Here is a 19,899-nt window from a genome sequence, read left to right on the forward strand (position 1 = left end):
CACAGCAACTGCCAGCAGCAATATACTTAGCTTCAGTTGTAGAAGTAGAAACTAAGTTTTGCTTTTTACTGAACCAGGACACAAGCTTGTTTCCTAGAAATTGACAGGATCCTGTTGTACTTTTTCTATCAATTCTACAACATGCATAGTCTGCATCTGAATAACCAGTTAGATCAAAACCAGAATCTCTAGGGTACAAAATGCCAAGCTTTGGTGTTCCCTTGAGATATCTGAAAATTCTCTTAATAGCTACTAAGTGAGATTCTCTAGGATCAGCTTGAAATCTAGCACAAAGATATGTAGCAAACATTATATCTGGCCTACTAGCTATTAAGTACAGAAGTGAGCCAACCATGCCCCTATAACTTGAAATATCCAAAGACTTTTCAGTAGTGTTTAATTCAAGCTTAGTTGTAGTGGCCATGAGAGTTTTTACAGATGTGCAATCCATTAGATCAAACTTCTTTAAAAGATCATAAATGTATTTAGTTTGACTAATGAATATTCCATCACTAACTTGCTTTCTTGGTTTATGCTCATTTCATACTTACTTTGCATCAATTTGGCAAACATTTTGCAAACTTTTTCATCTGTAGAGCCAAAAATAATGTCATCTACATAAATTTGAACAAGTATACTAGAGCCATTAACATTTCTAAAGAATAAAGTTCTGTCTACAGTACCTCTGGTGAAGTGATTCTCTAAAAGAAACTTTGACAAAGTGTCATACCAGGCTCTAAGTGCTTGCTTCAGTCCATAAAGTGCTTTCAAAATATAGTAGACATATTCTGGAAAATTTGGATCTTCAAAACCAGGAGGCTGACTGACATAGACTTCTTCCTCCAAATCTCCATTCAGAAAGGCACTTTTGACATCCATTTGATAGACCTTGAAATTGGCATGGGTTGCATAGGCTAAGAAGATTCTGATGGCTTCAAGTCTTGCAACAGGAGTAAATGTTTCATCAAAATCTATTCCTTCTTGTTGACAATAGCTCTTAGCAACCAATCTAGCTTTGTTCCTAACAACTATGCCATTTTCATCCATCTTGTTTCTGAATACCCATTTGGTGTCTATTGGATTCTTTTCTTTAGGCTTGGGCACCAGCTTCCATACCTTATTCCTTTTAAATTGGTTTAGCTCCTCCTGCATAGCTAAAATCCAATCAGGATCCAATAAAGGTTCTTCTACCTTCTTTGGTTCTTCCTTAGAGAGGAAGCTGCTACAAATACATTCTTCCTGAGTTGCTCTCCTTGTTTAAACTCTAGAAGATACATCACCAATGATGATCTCAAAGGGGTGATCCTTTGTACATTTCCTTTTGTTGAGGTAGATTAGCTCTAGATGAAGAGGCCTCATTGTTGTCTTGATGTGTGATTGAGTTTTGATTATTAGAAACTCCCCCTGAGTTAATGGATCTTAGATTTGAGAAAGGGGAACTTTCTGTAAGTGATCTATTCTGACTTTCAGCTTCTTTGATGACCCGACAGATGGTGAATTTTGAGTACCGACGGATGAAGCTAGTTGTCTCCCGACGGATAAAACAGATTGTATCCCGACGGATGAAGCATTTTGCAACTCGACAGATGTTGAATTTTGTGCTTCATTGGTAGTGGATTTTTCTGCATTATCCTTTGATATTGTTTCTTGATCACTTTCATCATCACTGTCATCACTAACCATCTCCACATTGTCAAATTTGAGGCTCTCATGGTAATCTCCATCTTGCAGTCCTTCAATCCTTTTATCATCAAACACAACATGTATTGATTCCACAACAATGTTGGTTCTTAGATTGTAGACTCTATATACTTTACCAACAGCATATCCAACAAAAATTCCTTCATCTGCATTAGCATCAAACTTCCCATTCTGATCAGTTTGATTTCTCAAGATATAAAATTTGCCGCCAAAGACATGAAGAAAATTTAGAGTTGGCTTCTTATTTTTGAAAAATTAGTAGGGAGTCATGCATTTTTCTTGATTAACCAGAGAGATATTCTGAGTGTAACATGCAGAATTCACAGCTTCAGCCCAGAAGTATGTTGGTACTTGGATTCTTCAAGCATTGTCCTTGCAGCTTCAATAAGTGATCTATTCTTTCTTTCTACTACTCCATTTTGTTGTGGAGTTCTTGATGGTAAAAACTTATGCAAAATCCCACTTTCTTCAAAAAATGCTCTCATGACAGAATTCTTGAACTCAGTTCCACTGTCGCTCCTGATTCTTCTAACTTTGAAATCAGGATGATTGTTGACTTTCCTTATGTGATTGATGATGATTTCACTAGCCTCATCTTTGGACTTAAGGAAATATGTCCAAGAGAACTTTGAGAAATCATCTACAATTACTAGGCATAATCTTTTCCTTGAGATGGACAACACATTGACTGGTCCAAAAAAATCCATGTGTAGCAGTTGCAAAGGTTCTTCAATTGTTGAATCAAGCTTCTTTCTGAATGATGCTTTAATTTGCTTTCCCTTTTGACAGGCATCACACAGTCCATACTTAGAATACTCCACTTGAGGAATGCCTCTAACCAATTCTTTCTTTACAAGTTTATTCATGATCTTGAAGTTTATATGAGATAGCTTTTTATGTCATAGTCAACTTTCATCTTGACTTGCTTTACTGAGAAGATAAGTAACAGATTCTGCATTTGATGAGTTGAAGTCAGCTAGGTACACACTTTTCTTACTTCAGTTAGAACCATTTTGTTGCTCCTCTTGTTTGTCACAACACAGGCTTCTGAGGTGAAGGTTACTGAATAGCCTTTATCATACAGCTGGCTGACACTCAACAAATTGTGCTTGAGACCTTCCACTAAGGCAACCTCCTCAATGATGACATTGTCTTTAGAAATCAAGCCATATCCCATAGTATAACCCTTGCTGTAATCTCCAAAAGTAATACTTGGACCAGCTCTCTCCTTGAACTCTGTGAGCAGGGTAGAATCACCAGTCATGTGTTCTGAGCAACCACTATCCAAGTACCATAGATTCTTTCTATTTCCCTGCACACATTAAAATCAAATCAAGTTGTTTTTGGTACCCAAGTTTCCTTGGGTCCGCCTTGTTAGCTTTCTTTTTCTGTTTCTTAGGTTTGATCTCATTTGACTTGGGGATATCAGATTCATCCTTAGTCATTTGAGTTGGACCTTTGAAACCATTCATTGTGTTATGACCGGCATTTTATGTAATATTATTTGTGGATTTGGTATAATATTAAAGTCAAATGAAAATATATTCAATGATTGTACGCTAGTGTGAGTGAAAATTTCTGCATTATAAATTTGCTTTGTGTAGTATATGATTTTTCAAAGCAAGAATTTATTTAATTTCTTTATTTTTGATTTATAAGGAATATACTAAGCTTTGGAAAATTTTTCTTTTAAAAGGTATTTTGTTCACAAATTTTGAAAATGATTTTATATAGTCTCTAAAAATCCAAGTTATTTTATGGTATAAATTTTATAATTTTTGAACTTGTATTTTATTTTATAAAAATAAATCATTATAAATTTTAGTTATCATATTTATCAAATTACATAAGAGACCATGCATGCAAATCACCCTTCTATTCTCTCAAAGGGCAAATAAGACTTTTCCAACCCCACTAACTCATTTGATTATTACCAAATTACTACATTAGCCTTGCATGCAAAATGGCCTAATTTTAGCTAAAGGACATTTTTGTAAGTTCTCACTTCCACTCATTATTTGTCAACCAAAAAGCATAAAACAAAAAAATCAAAGTGGGAGAAATCATTCCACTCATTCCACACTCCAACACACCACAAATTTTCTCTCTTTTCCCCCTCCCACCTTGCTCTCGGCCGAAGGCCAAATCCCCCACCCCCTTCCATTTTTCAATTCATTCTTCATCTTCCCAAGTATAAATCTTTTACCAACATTCATCTTATATCCTTTCCAAATGTTTTGAGACTTGGAAGTTGAAGTTCCATGGATGCATGTGTAGTTCTTATATGATCTCCAAAGAGAAACTCTTGATTCTTGTGAATTCAAGAGCTCTCTATGAGATATATTATGTATATGTGCTAACTAAGTGTTTTATGGAGATATCATGCTTTAAAATCCTTTGCATGCTACTGAAATTTCATTATATATTTATGTTTAGCCATGCATGCTAGTTTTAAGACATTAAAATGATGATCAACCATGTTTTGCATGCTATTCTTTTCGAAATCATGTTGTTATGTTTAAAAATCTATAAATGCGAAATAAGTGTGCTTAAAATAGATTGTTTCCATGATAAATTTCTTATTAATACTTAAAAGAAGTTATATTTCATGATTATTAAGGATGAGTATTAGGTGCAAGTCGATTTTGCAAGCATTTAAAACTTTATGCCTAGCCGAAATCTTGTTATGTGCTTTCCATGAGTTGCATGTTATATATTTAGTTGCATGTTGTTGTTTTTGGGCATGGATGATCTCACCCAAGGGTATTTTGAGAATAAGGGAGTTAGTTCAGTAGATTACCATGTATAAGTCTTGGTTTAAGTATTGAGTTGTTGTTAGTTGAGTTTGTCAAGTCAAAACCTTGGAAAATGAGAGTTATAGTTTCTGCAAAAAATCAGTTTAGTACCCTGAGGTTTAGAGTGAGTTTTGACCATGTCATTGATGTGCACTTTGAGGCCCAAGCCACCAGAAGTTATTATTGGGAGTATATAAAAGGTTTTAGGAGTTGGGTGGAGGTTTGCATGTCTTTTGGTTAGGTGCACAAGTAGAATCACAAAATCTGTCCAGCAGGGGACAGTTTTGTTGCAACTTAGAAATAGGGAGATTTGACCATGTCATGGGTAGGACCTCATTAGGCCCAATTGGGCCTTAGTTAGAGGGAGTGTCAGAGAAGTTTTTCCAACCATATTTCATAGGATATGAGTTAGAACCATGTGTCACAAGTTAATTCAAGTCAGGGCGTTTTCTGCCCAGAAAAGCAGGGGAACCTTGGACTTTTAGCTTAGGCCCAAGAAGGCCCAAGCCAGGCCCTTGAGCCACCTCAAGTTTGTGAGATGCCTTTAGGTCAGGAGAGTCTTCTGTAAAAGTTTTGAAGGAAAACTTGTAGTTTAAGAGTGCCTAATGCGCTCAAGACACTATAGTTGTCATTCTGAAATTTGCACCAGTGAGCACTTTCACTTATCACATAGTTTTAGAACACTTAGAAGTGAGTATTAGGTCGACCACCATAGTTGTAAGATAGTATAAGGTCAGTAGAGGAAAAGGCACAAGTGAGGGTCAATAGGTTTTGGATAATTTAGGAAAGGCACATCGAGTTAGGAAGCCAAAATTAGAAGACCTTGTCTAGTTTAGCGACCAAGTGACTTAAGATGTGAGTCGAGATCATCCAAGCCTAGTGTTGCATTATGGTATATATGGTGTTATTTGGTGTTAATATATGATATGTGAATATGTGGCTATGTGTGTACTTTTGTAATTTAAAAGTGAATAAAAAAATTAAGTGCGTATAGGCCTAAGTGTCATCCGTGTTTAAATTCGGGTTGTAAATAGGTTAAGTTAGTGAGAATATATTATAATGAGGATTATTATTTATGTAGGATCTCGAGACGAGGGAAAACTTGACATAAAGGTCGAGTGAAGCTCCAGTTGTTGCTCCTACCAGTCAGACCAGACCAGCCTATCTCAAGGCAAGTGAATCAACTTGACCTTCATATTTACTGCTAATAGTTCATACATTGCTACAACTATCCTGTGTCATTTGATATATTAAATCAAGCGTATCTCTTGCTTATCTTTGAATTATATAGAAATGTCATGAACCCTCGAGTATGTATTGCAAGTAGTTCAAAATTCTTTTCATGATAGTTAAATGCCATGATAAAATAAAGAGTTTTTATATTACTTGATTAATCCTCTTGATTAACATGCTGATGATTCCTAAGTATTGATATCTCATCCTGATACTTGAACCCCTATAGAACCTTACCTTGAACTCTGATAGTCAGAAACTTACCAACATGATTCCTCATTGATTGATACCCTCTTTCTTATCCTAAAGCTTGTCAATTCTTATATATCCTGAGCTAAAAATCATTTCTTCATACCTTAACACCCTTAATATTCATGAAGCCTACATTCTTGATGATCCAGCACTTGAACCTTGACGAGAAACCATTGCTTTGAACCCAGTTTGGCATTACCCCTTCATATTATCCATTAGTCTCACCATATTTTCCTATCCAAGTTCTGACATATGAAAACCTTTTGGTTACCCTAATAGAGTAAAGTTTTGTGAATCATGGCCCTGAGATTTAGTACCATATTTCCCATGTTTCGAGTTAATCTATAATCCCTTGATAAAAATATTTACTGTTAAAAGAGATTTTGTTACAATTCGGCATCAGCTTTTGAAATAAATAAAATGTGGGTTTTCAGTCCCAAAGGGGGATAAATGTTTTCTTGAATATTGGATCTAGACTGAGACGCGAGTCCTTTCCACACTTATATTAGGCTTAAAAGTTGCCTAGTGCTTCCCGTTAATGTTTTAGAACCCAACGAGGTTCAGGATTACTTCGCGGCTGATCACCGGCTGTAATCCGTAGCGTCATAAAATGATTTTGATTAAGACATGATTTTAAAATTGTTTTGATGCAAGCAAAATGATGCCATCTCACATAGTTTTATCTCTCATTATCATTAGTTATGTCTTCCCATTGTCATTCTTAAAAGTATATCTCAATTTATGTTTTGTGTCGTACTGTTAGCACTTGTTGAGCATTTGGCTCACTCCTTGCTTTACCCTGATATTACAGCTAGCAGCTATGGTTAGATTCAAGCAGACTGCCCGTAAGACCTGTGATGCTGATGCTTATGTTCGAGCTCAGGTAGAATAAGTAATAATAGTTGTGTGAGGACTCGGTATTTGTAATCATATGTAATAGTTGGTAGTGTTGGGCTGTTTCAAACCCTAAACTGTAAGATCTTGGTTTTGGTTGTGTATTCTTCATTAAAATGATGTAATAACCATATTTATTTTGCTGTTTAAGTTGGGGGTATGACAGGTTTTGGTATCAGAGCTATGGTTTAGAGTCCCTGGACAGCCCAAATAGGTTATAGGATTTGTGTGTAGGTTATAGATATTATGCGAGAGAGTAGGTTAAGTAAATTATTATTAATACTCCTCTTATTGGTTGTCAGCAAAGGGCGCATTCCTCGTCATCCTCTGGGTCGGACGACACTATTGCTTTCTCGGTGTATGCTGAGTTGAGGCGCGAGTTCGACATGCTTCAGGGCAAGTACGACCGACTGATAGACCGACTGAAGAACGTGTATCCGGACAGTCGAAACTATGAAGGGAAACCCAAGGAGCAGATGACTGCGAGACTTGAGACCTTGGTTCAATATGTCAACACTAAGCTTGAGGAGATGCCAGCACACCGGGACCGTACTAGCCAGTATGTCATTCAGATGGTGGCGGATGAGCTCCAGAGCATTGTGAAGACGCTTCGAGAGGAAAAGACTACCAAGCCCCGTTCAGATGGAGTGGAACCTTAGTTCTTTCCATTTACCTTTCATGTGGTTGTACTATCAGACTCTATGGAATCCCCAGTTGTTTACGTTGTTTCCTTTAAACAAGCCTGTTATTCCTAGAATCAGACTTTGTCCCAATCCTATGTACTGTGACCTTTAAAATTTCAATAATTATGTGTTATTGTTCCATTTGCTCTCAACTGTTATTTTATGTTTTTATCATCATATCTGCTTAATTTGGAAACTTGACCCCATATCTAAATGAGAATGCCATGCAATACCCTCGAATCATTTTATCATTCATATCTATTTTGACACAACTCTTATTTCAGGATCATGCCTCCCAAAAAGAAGAACCCAACAACCACCTCCACCACAGACCCAAATATTCTTCGACTATTAGAAACCTTGCAACAGCAAACCAATGCTATAGCTCAACAACAACTAACTCTTCAACAATGAATTGAAAATAAAGATAACCATGAGCCACACCAAACACCTGAACCACCAGTACCACCTAGACAAATTGTCACTTTCAAGGCTTTTTAGAATGTGAATCCACCTGTATTTCATGATACCACTGATCCAGTGATAGCTAACACATGGATCAAGGAGATGGAAAGGGCTTTTGAGTTGGTACAGTTAGGAGACGATCAGAAGACGCCGTATGCTACTTACTTCTTGAAGGGAGAAGTCATCTATTGGTGAGAATCAGTAAAGGCTATGGAAGTCACTCAGCAGGTTTCTTGGGAGAGATTTAAAAAGTTATTTCTGGACAAGTATTACCCTAAGTACATGCAGAATCAGATGGAGCTAAAATTTCTTGAGTTGAAGCAAGGGAACATGACGGTATTGGAGTATGAGAAGAAGTTCACTGAGTTGTCAAGATTTGTGACAAAGTATACCAGCACTGAGGAGGAAAAAGCGAAGAAATTTCAGCAAGGATTGGAGCCTTGGATCAGAGATAAGGTGGCTATGTTTGAGCTTGAAACTTATGCGGGAGGAGTACAGAAAGCTGCTCTGATTGAGAATAATGGGATGCAGTCAAGGAAAGAGAGGGATAACAAGAAGAGGAAGGTTCCATTTTATGGAGAAAAGTCTGAAGCCAGAAGTTCGCAAGATCAGAATATAAAGAGGATTGGTTTCCAGAAGGGCGGAAATTTTCAAAAGAAGGGAAATTTGGGCAAAAGGCAAGAATCAAAAGGGAACAACCAGGCAAGCCAAGGGCAAGTTGGAGAAAACAGGTTCCAGAGACCGGAATGCAAGCACTGTGGAAGAAGGCACCCCGGAGTATGCAATAAGCTGAGCATGACCTGTTATAGGTGCAATCAGAAGGGACATTTGGCAAATGAGTGCAAGATGCCGAAGCTAGGAGTTACGTGCAACAAGTGTGGGAAGACTGGACACATGGCTAGGGAGTGTAAGGCAACCAGACCAGTCAAAGCTCTGATGAACGTGGCAAGTACCAGTGCAAGCGTGCCAGCTGAGGTATTGGCATTACCTCCACCACCTACACCAACCCCACAAGCAACAGCAAGGACATTTGATTTTAAGATGAAGGATGCTGTACAGAATTTGGAGGTGATAGCAGGTACACTTTTACTCAATGATGTCAAAGCTAAAGTATTGATTGATTCGGGAGCAACAAGATCTTTCATATCAGAATCTTTTGTTGATAAGCTTCAATGTGAGAAAATGATTATGAGTGAGGTAGTAAATGTGGTAATTGCGAACCAAGAGAAGATTCCTGTGAATCAATTCTGTCCGAAGTGTGAGATCGACATTTCAGGATATAAGTTTTCAGCCGACTTGATACTCTTCAAGTTGGGAGAGTTTGACATAATTTTAGGAATGGATTGGTTAGGAGAGAATAACGCTCAGATTAATTGTAAGACCAAGAGAGTGTATTTAAAGACGAAGAGTGGAGAGAAGGTAGTATTTAAGGGGCAGAGGCAAGAGCAACTATTTCTTACAATTGTTCAGGCTAAGAAGCTACTTAGAAAAGGTTGTGAGTCATTCCTAGCTTATGTAGTGGATTCGGAAAAAGGCAGCCCCAGCGTGGAAGATATTCCTGTAGTTAGCGAGTTTCCCGATGTGTTTCCCGATGAACTACCAGGCTTACCACCAGATCGACAAATCGAGTTTGAAATCAACCTTACTCCAGGCACGGAACCAGTTTCAAGGGCCCTATATAGGATGGCACCAGCAGAAATGAAAGAGTTGGCGAGCCAGCTACAATAATTATTTGATAAGGGAGTGATACGGCCAAGTACGTCGCCATGGGGAGCACCTGTTCTGTTTGTAAAGAAGAAAGATGGGAGTATGCGTCTATGCATAGATTACTGGGAGTTGAATAAGGTGACGATCAAGAACCGCTACCCGCTACCAAGGATAAATGACCTTTTTGATCAGTTAAAGGGAGCAAAATGCTTTTCGAAGATTGATTTGAGATCGGGATACCATCAACTAAAGATCAAAGAAGAAGATGTTCCCAAGACCGCATTCAGGACCAGGTATGGGCATTATGAATTCCTAGTAATGCCGTTTGTATTGACCAACGCTCCGGCCGCATTTATGGATCTGATGAATCGGGTATTTAAGAAGTATTTGGACAAATTTGTCGTGGTATTCATTGATGACATCCTTATTTATTCTAAGTCGGAAGAAGAACATAAGTAGCACCTCTGGATATCATTGGAGATACTCCGGCATTGGAGATACTCCGACAAGAGAAGTTGTATGCCAAGTTTACCAAATGTGAGTTTTGGTTAAAGGAACTTCAATTTTTGGGGCATGTTATTGGAAATGAGGGAGTTAAAGTGGAACCGGCAAAGATTGAGGCAGTTATGAATTGGGAGAGGCCAAAGACTCCTACGGAAGTGCGAAGTTTTCTAGGATTGGCCGGATACTATAGAAGATTCGTCAAGGATTTCTCGAAGATCGCCACGCCATTGACCAAGTTAACCAGAAAGAATCAAAAGTTTGAATGGAGTGCAGAATGTGAAGATAACTTTCAAGAGTTAAACCAGAAGTTGGTAACAGCTCCGGTGTTGGTACTTCCAGATGATCAAGGGAACTTTGTAATATTCAGCGACGCTTCACATAAGGGTTTGGGTTGTGTGTTGATGCAACACAGTAAAGTGATCACGTATGCGTCAAGATAGTTGAAACCGCATGAGTTAAAGTACTCGATGCATGACCTGGAACTAGCCGTCATAGTGTTCGCACTCAAGATTTGGAGACACTACCTCTATGGAGAGAAGTGTGAAATCTACATGGATCACAAGAGTTTAAAGTACATTTTTACTCAGAAAGAGCTCAATATGAGGCAGAGGAGATGGCTGGAATTGATCAAGGACTATGACTGCTCGATAAATTACCATCCTGGAAAGGCAAACGTAGTGGCCGATGCTCTGAGTAGGAAGGAGAGATTTAATATGATGATAACATCAAAAGAGTTATCTGAAGAAATTGAAAAATTGGAATTGGAACTTTGTGCTTATGGAAAAGTCAAGGAAGTTTATCGTGCAATGACCTTTCAGCCAACACTAGTGGAAAAGATAAAGAAGTGTCAAGAGGAAGTAATGGAAAAAGAGAAGAATCAGTTATCTGGAGAGGAGATTAATACTCAAAGGGATGAGCAAGGGATATTAAGGTTTTCATCCAGAATATGGATTCCCCATGTACCTGAATTAAAGAATGAGATCCTCCATGAAGCCCACAATTCGAAATTTTCAATCCACCCGGGAAGCACCAAGATGTATCGAGACTTAAAGAAGAACTTTTGGTGGCCAAATATGAAGCGAGACGTGGCAGAATGGGTTGCGAAGTGCTATACTTGTCAGAAAGTAAAGGCATAACATCAACGACCAAGCGGATTAATTCAGCCCCTGAAGATTCTAGAATGGAAATGGGAAAATATCGCTATGGACTTTATAGTAGGACTACCGCGAACGAAATCCGGACATGACGCAATATGGGTTATAGTTGATCGTCTTACGAAGTCGGCGCATTTCCTTCCAATAAATGAGAAGTCGTCACTGGACAAGTTGGTTCATCTGTATGTGCGCGAAATCGTACTAAGGCATGGAGTACCCGTATCAATAGTTTCAGACAGAGATCCCCGATTTAACTCGAGATTCTGGAAGCAATTTCAGGAATGTCTTGGCACGAAGTTGAATATGAGCACGGCATACCACCCGCAGACTGATGGTCTGAGCGAAAGGACAATTCAAACAATCGAAGACATGTTGCGCAGTTGTGCAATCGATTTTGCAGGAAGTTGGGACGATCACTTGTCGTTGATTGAATTCTCTTATAACAACAGCTATCATTCCAGTATTGGCATGCCACCATACGAAGCTTTGTACGGGCGAAAATGTAGATCACCAACAAATTGGGATGAAGTAGGGGAAGGAAGAATTCTCGGCTCGGAATTGGTACAACAGTTGCATGACACAGTCAAGTTAATTCAGAAAAGGTTGCTTGCTGCTCAAGATAGACAGAGGAAGTATGCGGATCCAGCACGTAAGGATGTTCAATTCCAAGTTGGTGAAGCTATGTTGCTGAAGGTGTCACCTAGAAAAGGGTTGATGAGATTTGGCAAGAAAGGGAAGTTAGCACCTAGATACATAGGTCCTTTTGAGATTTTGAGTCAAGTAGGAAAGGTGGCCTACGAGTTGGCCTTACCACCTCAGTATCGGTATGTGCATAATGTGTTCCATGTGTCGTTGCTTAAGAAGTACAATCCTGACGCTAGCCATGTGATAGAATATGAACCTGTAGAAATTCAGGCAGACCTGTCATTTGTGGAGCAACCGGTTAAAATACTCGACTGGCAAGTAAAGAGTCTTAGGAATAAGTCGGTAAAGTTAGTAAAAGTGCTTTGGAGGAACCCTAAGGTCAAAGAATCGACTTGGGAGTTAGAGTCTGATATGCGTTCCCGACATCCTCATCTTTTCTCTTAGATTCTGGGGACAGAATCCCTTAAGGGGGAGAGGATGTTACGACCAGCATTTTATGTAATATTATTTGTGGATTTGGTATAATATTAAAGTCAAATGAAAATATATTCAATGATTGTACGCTAGTGTGAGTGAAAATTTCTGCATTATAAATTTGCTTTGTGTAGTATATGATTTTTCAAAGCAAGAGTTTATTTAATTTCTTTATTTTTGATTTATAAGGAATATTCTAAGCTTTGGAAAAAATTTCTTTTAAAAGGTATTTTGTTCACAAATTTTGAAAATGATTTTATAAAGTCTCTAAAAATCCAAGTTATTTTATGGTATAAATTTTATAATTTTTGAACTTGTATTTTATTTTATAAAAATAAATCATTATAAATTTTAGTTGTCATATTTATCAAATTACATAAGAGACCATGCATGCAAATCACCCTTCTATTCTCTCAAAGGGCAAATAAGACTTTTCCAACCCCACTAACTCATTTGATTATTACAAAATTACTACATTAGCCTTGCATGCAAAATGGCCTAACTTTAGCTAAAGGACATTTTTGTAAGTTCTCACTTCCACTCATTATTTGTCAACCAAAAAGCATAAAACAAAAAAATCAAAGTGGGGGAAATCATTCCATTCATTCCACACTCCAACACACCACAAATTTTCTCTCTTTTCCCCTTCCCACCTTGCTCTCGGCCGAAGGCCAAATCCCCCACCCCCCTTCCATTTTTCAATTCATTCTTCATCTTCCCAAGTGTAAATCTTTTACCTACATTCATCTTATATCCTTTCCAAGTATTTTGATACTTGGAAGTTGAAGTTCCATGGATGCATGTGTAGTTCTTATGTGATCTCCAAAGAGAAACTCTTGATTCTTGTGAATTCAAGAGCTCTCTATGAGATATATTATGTATATGTGCTAACTAAGTGTTTTATGGAGATATCATGCTTTAAAATCCTTTGCATGCTACTGAAATTTCATTATATATTTATGTTTAGCCATGCATGCTAGTTTTAAGACATAAAAATGATGATCAACCATGTTTTGCATGCTATTCTTTTCGAAATCATGTTGTTATGTTTAAAAATCTATAAATGCGAAATAGGTGTGCTTAAAATAGATTGTTTCCATGATAAATTTCTTATTAATACTTAAAAGAAGTTATATTTCATGATTATTAAGGATGAGTATTAGGTGCAAGTCGATTTTGCAAGCATTTAAAACTTTATGCCTAGCCGAAATCTTGTTATGTGCTTTCCATGAGTTGCATGTTATATATTTAGTTGCATGTTGTTGTTTTTGGGCATGGATGATCTCACCCAAGGGTATTTTGAGAATAAGGGAGTTAGTTCGGTAGATTACCATGTATAAGTCTTGGTTTAAGTATTGAGTTGTTGTTAGTTGAGTTTGTCAAGTCAAAACCTTGGAAAATGAGAGTTATAGTTTCTGCAGAAAATCAGTTTAGTACCCTGAGGTTTAGAGTGAGTTTTGACCATGTCATTGATGTGCACTTTGAGGCCCAAGCCACCAGAATTTAGTATTGGGATTATATAAAAGGTTTTAGGAGTTGCTTGGAGGTTTGCATGTCTTTTGGTTAGGTGCACAAGTAGAATCACAAAATCTGTCCAGCAGGGGACAGTTTTTTTGCAACTTAGAAATAGGGAGATTTGACCATGTCATGGGTAGGCCCTCATTAGGCCCAATTGGGCCTTAGTTAGAGGGAGTGTCAGAGAAGTTTTTCCAACAATAGTTCATAGGATATGAGTTAGAACCATGTGTCACAAGTTAATTCAAGTCAGGGCGTTTTCTGCCCAGAAAAGCAGGGGAACCTTGGACTTTTAGCTTAGGCCCAAGAAGGCCCAAGCCAGGCCCTTGAGCCACCTCAAGTTTGTGAAATGCCCTTAGGTCAGGAGAGTCTTGTGTAAAAATTTTGAAGGAAAACCTGTAGTTTAAGAGTGCCTAATACACTCAAGAAACTATAGTTGTCATTCTGAAATTTGCACCAGTGAGCACTTTCACTTATCACATAGTTTTAGAACACTTAGAAGTGAGTATTAGGTCGACCACCATATTTGAAAGATAGTATATGGTCAGTATAGCAAAAGGCACAAGTGAGGGTCAATAGGTTTTGGATAATTTAGGAAAGGAACATCGAGTTAAGAAGCCAAAATTAGATGACCTTGTCTAGTTTAGCGACCAAGTGACTTAAGATGTGAGTCGAGATCATCCAAGCCTAGTGTTGCATTATGGTATATATGGTGTTATTTGGTGTTAATATATGATATGTGAATATGTGGCTATGTGTGTACTTTTGTAATTTAAAAGTGAATAAAAAAATTAAGTGCGTATAGGCCTAAGTGCCATCCGTGTTTAAATTCGGGTTGTAAATAGGTTAAGATAGTGAGAATATATTATAATGAGAATTATTATTTATGTAGGATCTCGAGACGAGGGAAAACTTGCCATAAAGGTCGAGTGAAGCTCCAGTTATTGCTCCTACCAGTCAGCCCAGACCAGCCTATCTCAAGGCAAGTGAATCAACTTGACCTTCATATTTACTGCTAATAGTTCATACATTGCTACAACTATCCTGTGTCATTTGATATATTAAATCAAGCGTATCTCTCGCTTATCTTTGAATTATATAGAAATGCCATGAACCCTCGAGTATGTATTGCAAGTAGCTCAAAAGTCTTTTCATGATAGTTAAATGCCATTATAAAATAAAGAGTTGTTATATTACTTGATTAATCCTCTTGATTAACATGCTGATGATTCCTAAGTATTGATATCTCATCCTGATACTTGAACCCCTATAGAACCTTACCTTGAACTCTGATAGTCAGAAACATACCAACATGATTCCTCATTGATTGATACCCTCTTTCTTATCCTAAAGCTTGTCAATTCTGATATATCCTGAGCTAAAAATCATTTCTTCATACCTTAACACCCTTAGTATTCATGAAGCCTACATTCTTGATGATCCAGCACTTGAACTTTGACGAGAAACCATTGCTTTGAGCCCAGTTTGGTATTACCCCTTCATATTATCCATTAGTCTCACCATATTTTCCTATCCAAGTTCTGACATATGAAAACCTTTTGGTTACCCTAATAGAGTAAAGTTTTGTGAATCATGGCCCTGAGATTTAGTACCATATTTCCCATGTTTCGAGTTAATCTATAATCCCTTAATAAAAATATTTACTGTTAAAAGAGATTTTGTTACAATTCGGCATCAGCTTTTGAAATAAATAAAATGTGGGTTTTCAGTCCTAAAGGGGGATAAATGTTTTCTTGAATAGTGAATCTGGACTGAGACGCGAGTCCTTTCCACACTTATATTAGGCTTAAAAGTTGCCTAGGGATTCCCGTTAATGTTTTAGAACCCAGCGAGGTTCGGGATTACTTTGCGGCTGATCACTGGCTGTAATCCGTAGCGTCATAAAATGATTTTGATTAAGGCATGATTTTAAAATTGTTTTGATGCAAGCAAAATGATGTCATCTCACATAGTTTTATCTCTCGTTATCATTAGTTATGTCTTCCCATTGTCATATTTAAAAGTATATCTCAATTTATGTTTTGTGTCGTACTGTTAGCACTTGTTGAGCATTTTGCTCACTCCCTGCTTTACCCTGATATTACAGCTAGCAGCTATGGTTAGATTCAAACAGACTGCCCGTAAGACCTGTGATGCTGATGCTTATGTTCGAGCTCAGGTAGAATAAGTAATAATAGTTGTGTGAGGACTCGGTATTTGTAATCAGATGTAATAGTTGGTAGTGTTGGGCTGTTCCAAACCCTAAACTGTAAGATCTTGGTTTTGGTTGTGTATTCTTCATTAAAATGATGTAATAGCTATATTTATTTTGCTGTTTAAGTTGGGGGTGTGACACATTGCAAAAAAATTATCATGCACATTTTGATTAACAGGAAATGGCATGCTATTAGTAAACATGTTATTCTAGTAGGACATGCTAAATGGCATTTGAGGCATACTAAATGCAGCATAATAAGGATTAGGTGCAAATGGCATATTAGTAAATTGTGCATTAATATTCTGTGTAGACATAGCATTCATAGGCATCGAAGGCATGGAATTCATGTTGGGAAAAGGAGGTAACATAGATATGGAAGTAGGCATGGCAGTTTTACAATTAACAGACAGATGATTTACACTACCACACTTAACACATATTTTTCTTGGAGCATACTTATCAGGTGTATAGTTTTTATGTTTGTTAATCCCCACTTTACCAATTCTATTATTTTTCCTTTTAGCCTCTGTTTTAACCTCAATCTTTTCCAATATGTCATTCAATTGCTTGATAGACAGATGACCAACATTCACTTTCTTCTCCTTCTTCACTTGACTAGATTCTCCTGAAATGAAGTTTTTGGAGACTGATCCATACTTTTCATTTAACTTGGCAAGTTTGGCTTTACTCACAGGTTTGCTCACAGCCGATGGATGAGGATTTATGTCACTCGATGGATAATCCTTTTCATTATCCAACGGATGACTCTCATCATCCATCAAGTCCACATCTGTTAGCAATCCTTCAATCAAATTGGATTCTAGCTTCTCCTTATTCTTCTTCCAGGCTGCATCACAAAAGGACTCAATACCTTGAACTTTGGTGATTTGAGCATGAACATCTCTAGATGTTTTCCATGCCTTAATCACCTCCTGTTCTCGTTCAAGCTGCTTCTTCAAGATCTCTTCTTTCTTCAAGGACTCAGTTAATTCATCCTTAGCAATTTTACACTCAATTCTCAATTTTTCAAATTCAATAAATTGAGACTCTAGCACATTATTCCTCTCACTTAAAAACAAATTGTTTTCTTTGATTTTAGCATTTTCCTTAGTAAGAGACTTAAGTGTAACACGCAAATGATATAATTCTGTAGACATGTCATTTATTGCATCATTACACTCAACTTTAGATAAATATGCATGGTTAGTGGTGATTACCTGATTACTTGAAGAACTTGTCTCTGTTTCATCAGACTTGGCCATTAGGGCTAGATTGACATAGCTGACATCCTCATTCTCATCCAGACCATCTGCTGCCTAGTCATTTTCTTGTGTAATGAAAGCCCTTTTCCTTTTATTTGCGCAACTCAAAATATTTCTATTTATAATCCACAGGCTCAAACTTCTTCTTGTTGGAATCTGACTTTTTACACTCACTGGTAAAGTGCCCTGCCAAGCCACATTTGAAATATTTGAATGTTGATTTATCCACCATGTTTCTATTTGGCTTAACTGCTCCAAAGTTCTTCTTGAACTTGAGCTTGGAAAATCTTCTGGAAAGAAATGCTAGATGTTCATCAATATCCTCCATGTCATCTTGGCTCAAAGAATCTTCATTTTCTGCTACCAGCCCCTTGCCCTTATTTTCACAGACCTTTGAAGTGGACTCAACAGCTTCTATCTTCACTTCTTTCTCTTTCTCTAACTCAGCAACCAGTGCAATGGACCCTCCTTTATTTCTCCCTTTCTCCATTCTTTCATCTTGCTCTATTTCAAGATCTTAAGTCTTTAGAATTCCATACAGCCTCTCTAGTGTAAACTCCTTGTATTCTTGTGAGTTTCTCAAGGAGACTGTCATTGGTTTCCATTCTTTAGGTAGGGATCTCAGAAATTTGAGATTAGAATCTTTGGTAGACTCTTCCATGCAACTTTAGAGCATTTAGTAGCTTTTGAAATCTACTAAAGATATCAGTGAGAGTTTCACCTTCTTCAAAGTGGAAATGCTCATATTGCTGAATTAGTAGCTGCATATTGTTTTCTCTAACTTGTTCAATGCCATCACAGATAATCTGAATTGTATCCCAAACTTCCTTGGTAGTTTTAAAATTGATGATATTGTCAAACATGTCACCATCAACTCCATTAAATAGAATATTCATGGCCTTCTTGTCCTTCCTGACTTGTTCAGTATCAGGATCTGACCATTCATGCCTTGGCTTGGGAACTGATGGCTCATTTCCAGTTGCAGCTCTCATTGGTACATGAGGGCCTCTCTCTATGCAATCTACATAGGCCTCATCTTGAGAAAGTAAATGGAGATGAATCTTCACCTTCCAGTGATGGTAATTATCTTTGTCCAGAAAAGGAATCTTGATTCCAATATCCTTCTTGTTCAGCTTGCTGTTTATTGTGATCTTTAAACTCTTTGTTCTTCAAGAGCTTGCTCTGATACCAATTGTTAGTCCCTAACAATGCAACAAGAATTACAGAAGGGGGGTTGAATGGAATTCTTGAACCTTTTTCAAAAATATAAAATGTTCTAACTTAAAATATATATGATCGTGTTTTGATTTGCAAAGTGCGGAATAACAAGTTAAATATGAATCAAAACATAAAGTGATAAAAACACAAGTCTTTAAAACTTTCTGGTGGATTAGAAAGTATCCACCAGATATATATATATATATATATATATATATATATATCGAGAGAACTCTGTGAAGCTTGAATAGCTCACAACTGCTTACAAATAAGAACAACTAAACTTACAGAGAAATGCTAAAGATACAGCTTACAAATGTTTCTCTGAGAATTTACTTGTTTAGTCTTGTTGTTGTTCTAATTGCTACTCTTGGTTTATATATCACCAAGATTACACAGTAATAAGACAAGATAATAAAACAAAACCTATCAAGTCTAATACTATGCTACTTCATTACTCTATTCCAGTATCTTTGAATATCTTCATAATAACATGGAAATGACAATGCTTCTTTGTTCTCAAAAACCCAGTTGAATAGGCTTCCACATTCCTTTTTGCATACACTCGACGCATGTGACTGTGTTTTCACTGTCAATAGATGTTTGAATTGATTATATGTCGGGTACATGATCATCCGTCGGGTTGCTTTGTTTATCATCCGTCGAGTAGCATTGTTGATTATCCGTCGGGTAGCTATTTGGTACTTGACTTCATTTCATTTATGCAGAATTACAAGACATCATCTATGTACAATTAATCAACCTATTCTGCATATCTAATTAAAGTCAACATGACTTATATGCTACTACAGAATCTAAACAAGGTGTATACAGAAATGTGCTACAGACTTATTGTTACATAAGCTACTCACTCGATGGATGTCAAATCCTTATCCGTCGGGACTATATGGAGTCATCCGTCGGGACAATATTTGCTTATCCGTCGAGTGCTACATTTTTCACTAAGTTAAATCTACTAAGGTGTTTTGTTAAAGAAATCATCAAGTTCACAACATATCCACAACAATAATTCACAAAAATACCGAATATTACACATGGCTATACCTCATTAATATAGTTTAAAATTTTTAGTGATAAAGAAGTGTGAAAATTATGAGTATCAGAGGATTTTAATGGATAATTTACAGTAAATTAGTTCTGCAAGTGTATAGTAAATAA

The sequence above is a fragment of the Apium graveolens genome, chromosome 6 (genome assembly GCF_009905375.1).
Source record: "Apium graveolens cultivar Ventura chromosome 6, ASM990537v1, whole genome shotgun sequence".
Classification (NCBI taxonomy): domain Eukaryota; kingdom Viridiplantae; phylum Streptophyta; class Magnoliopsida; order Apiales; family Apiaceae; genus Apium; species Apium graveolens.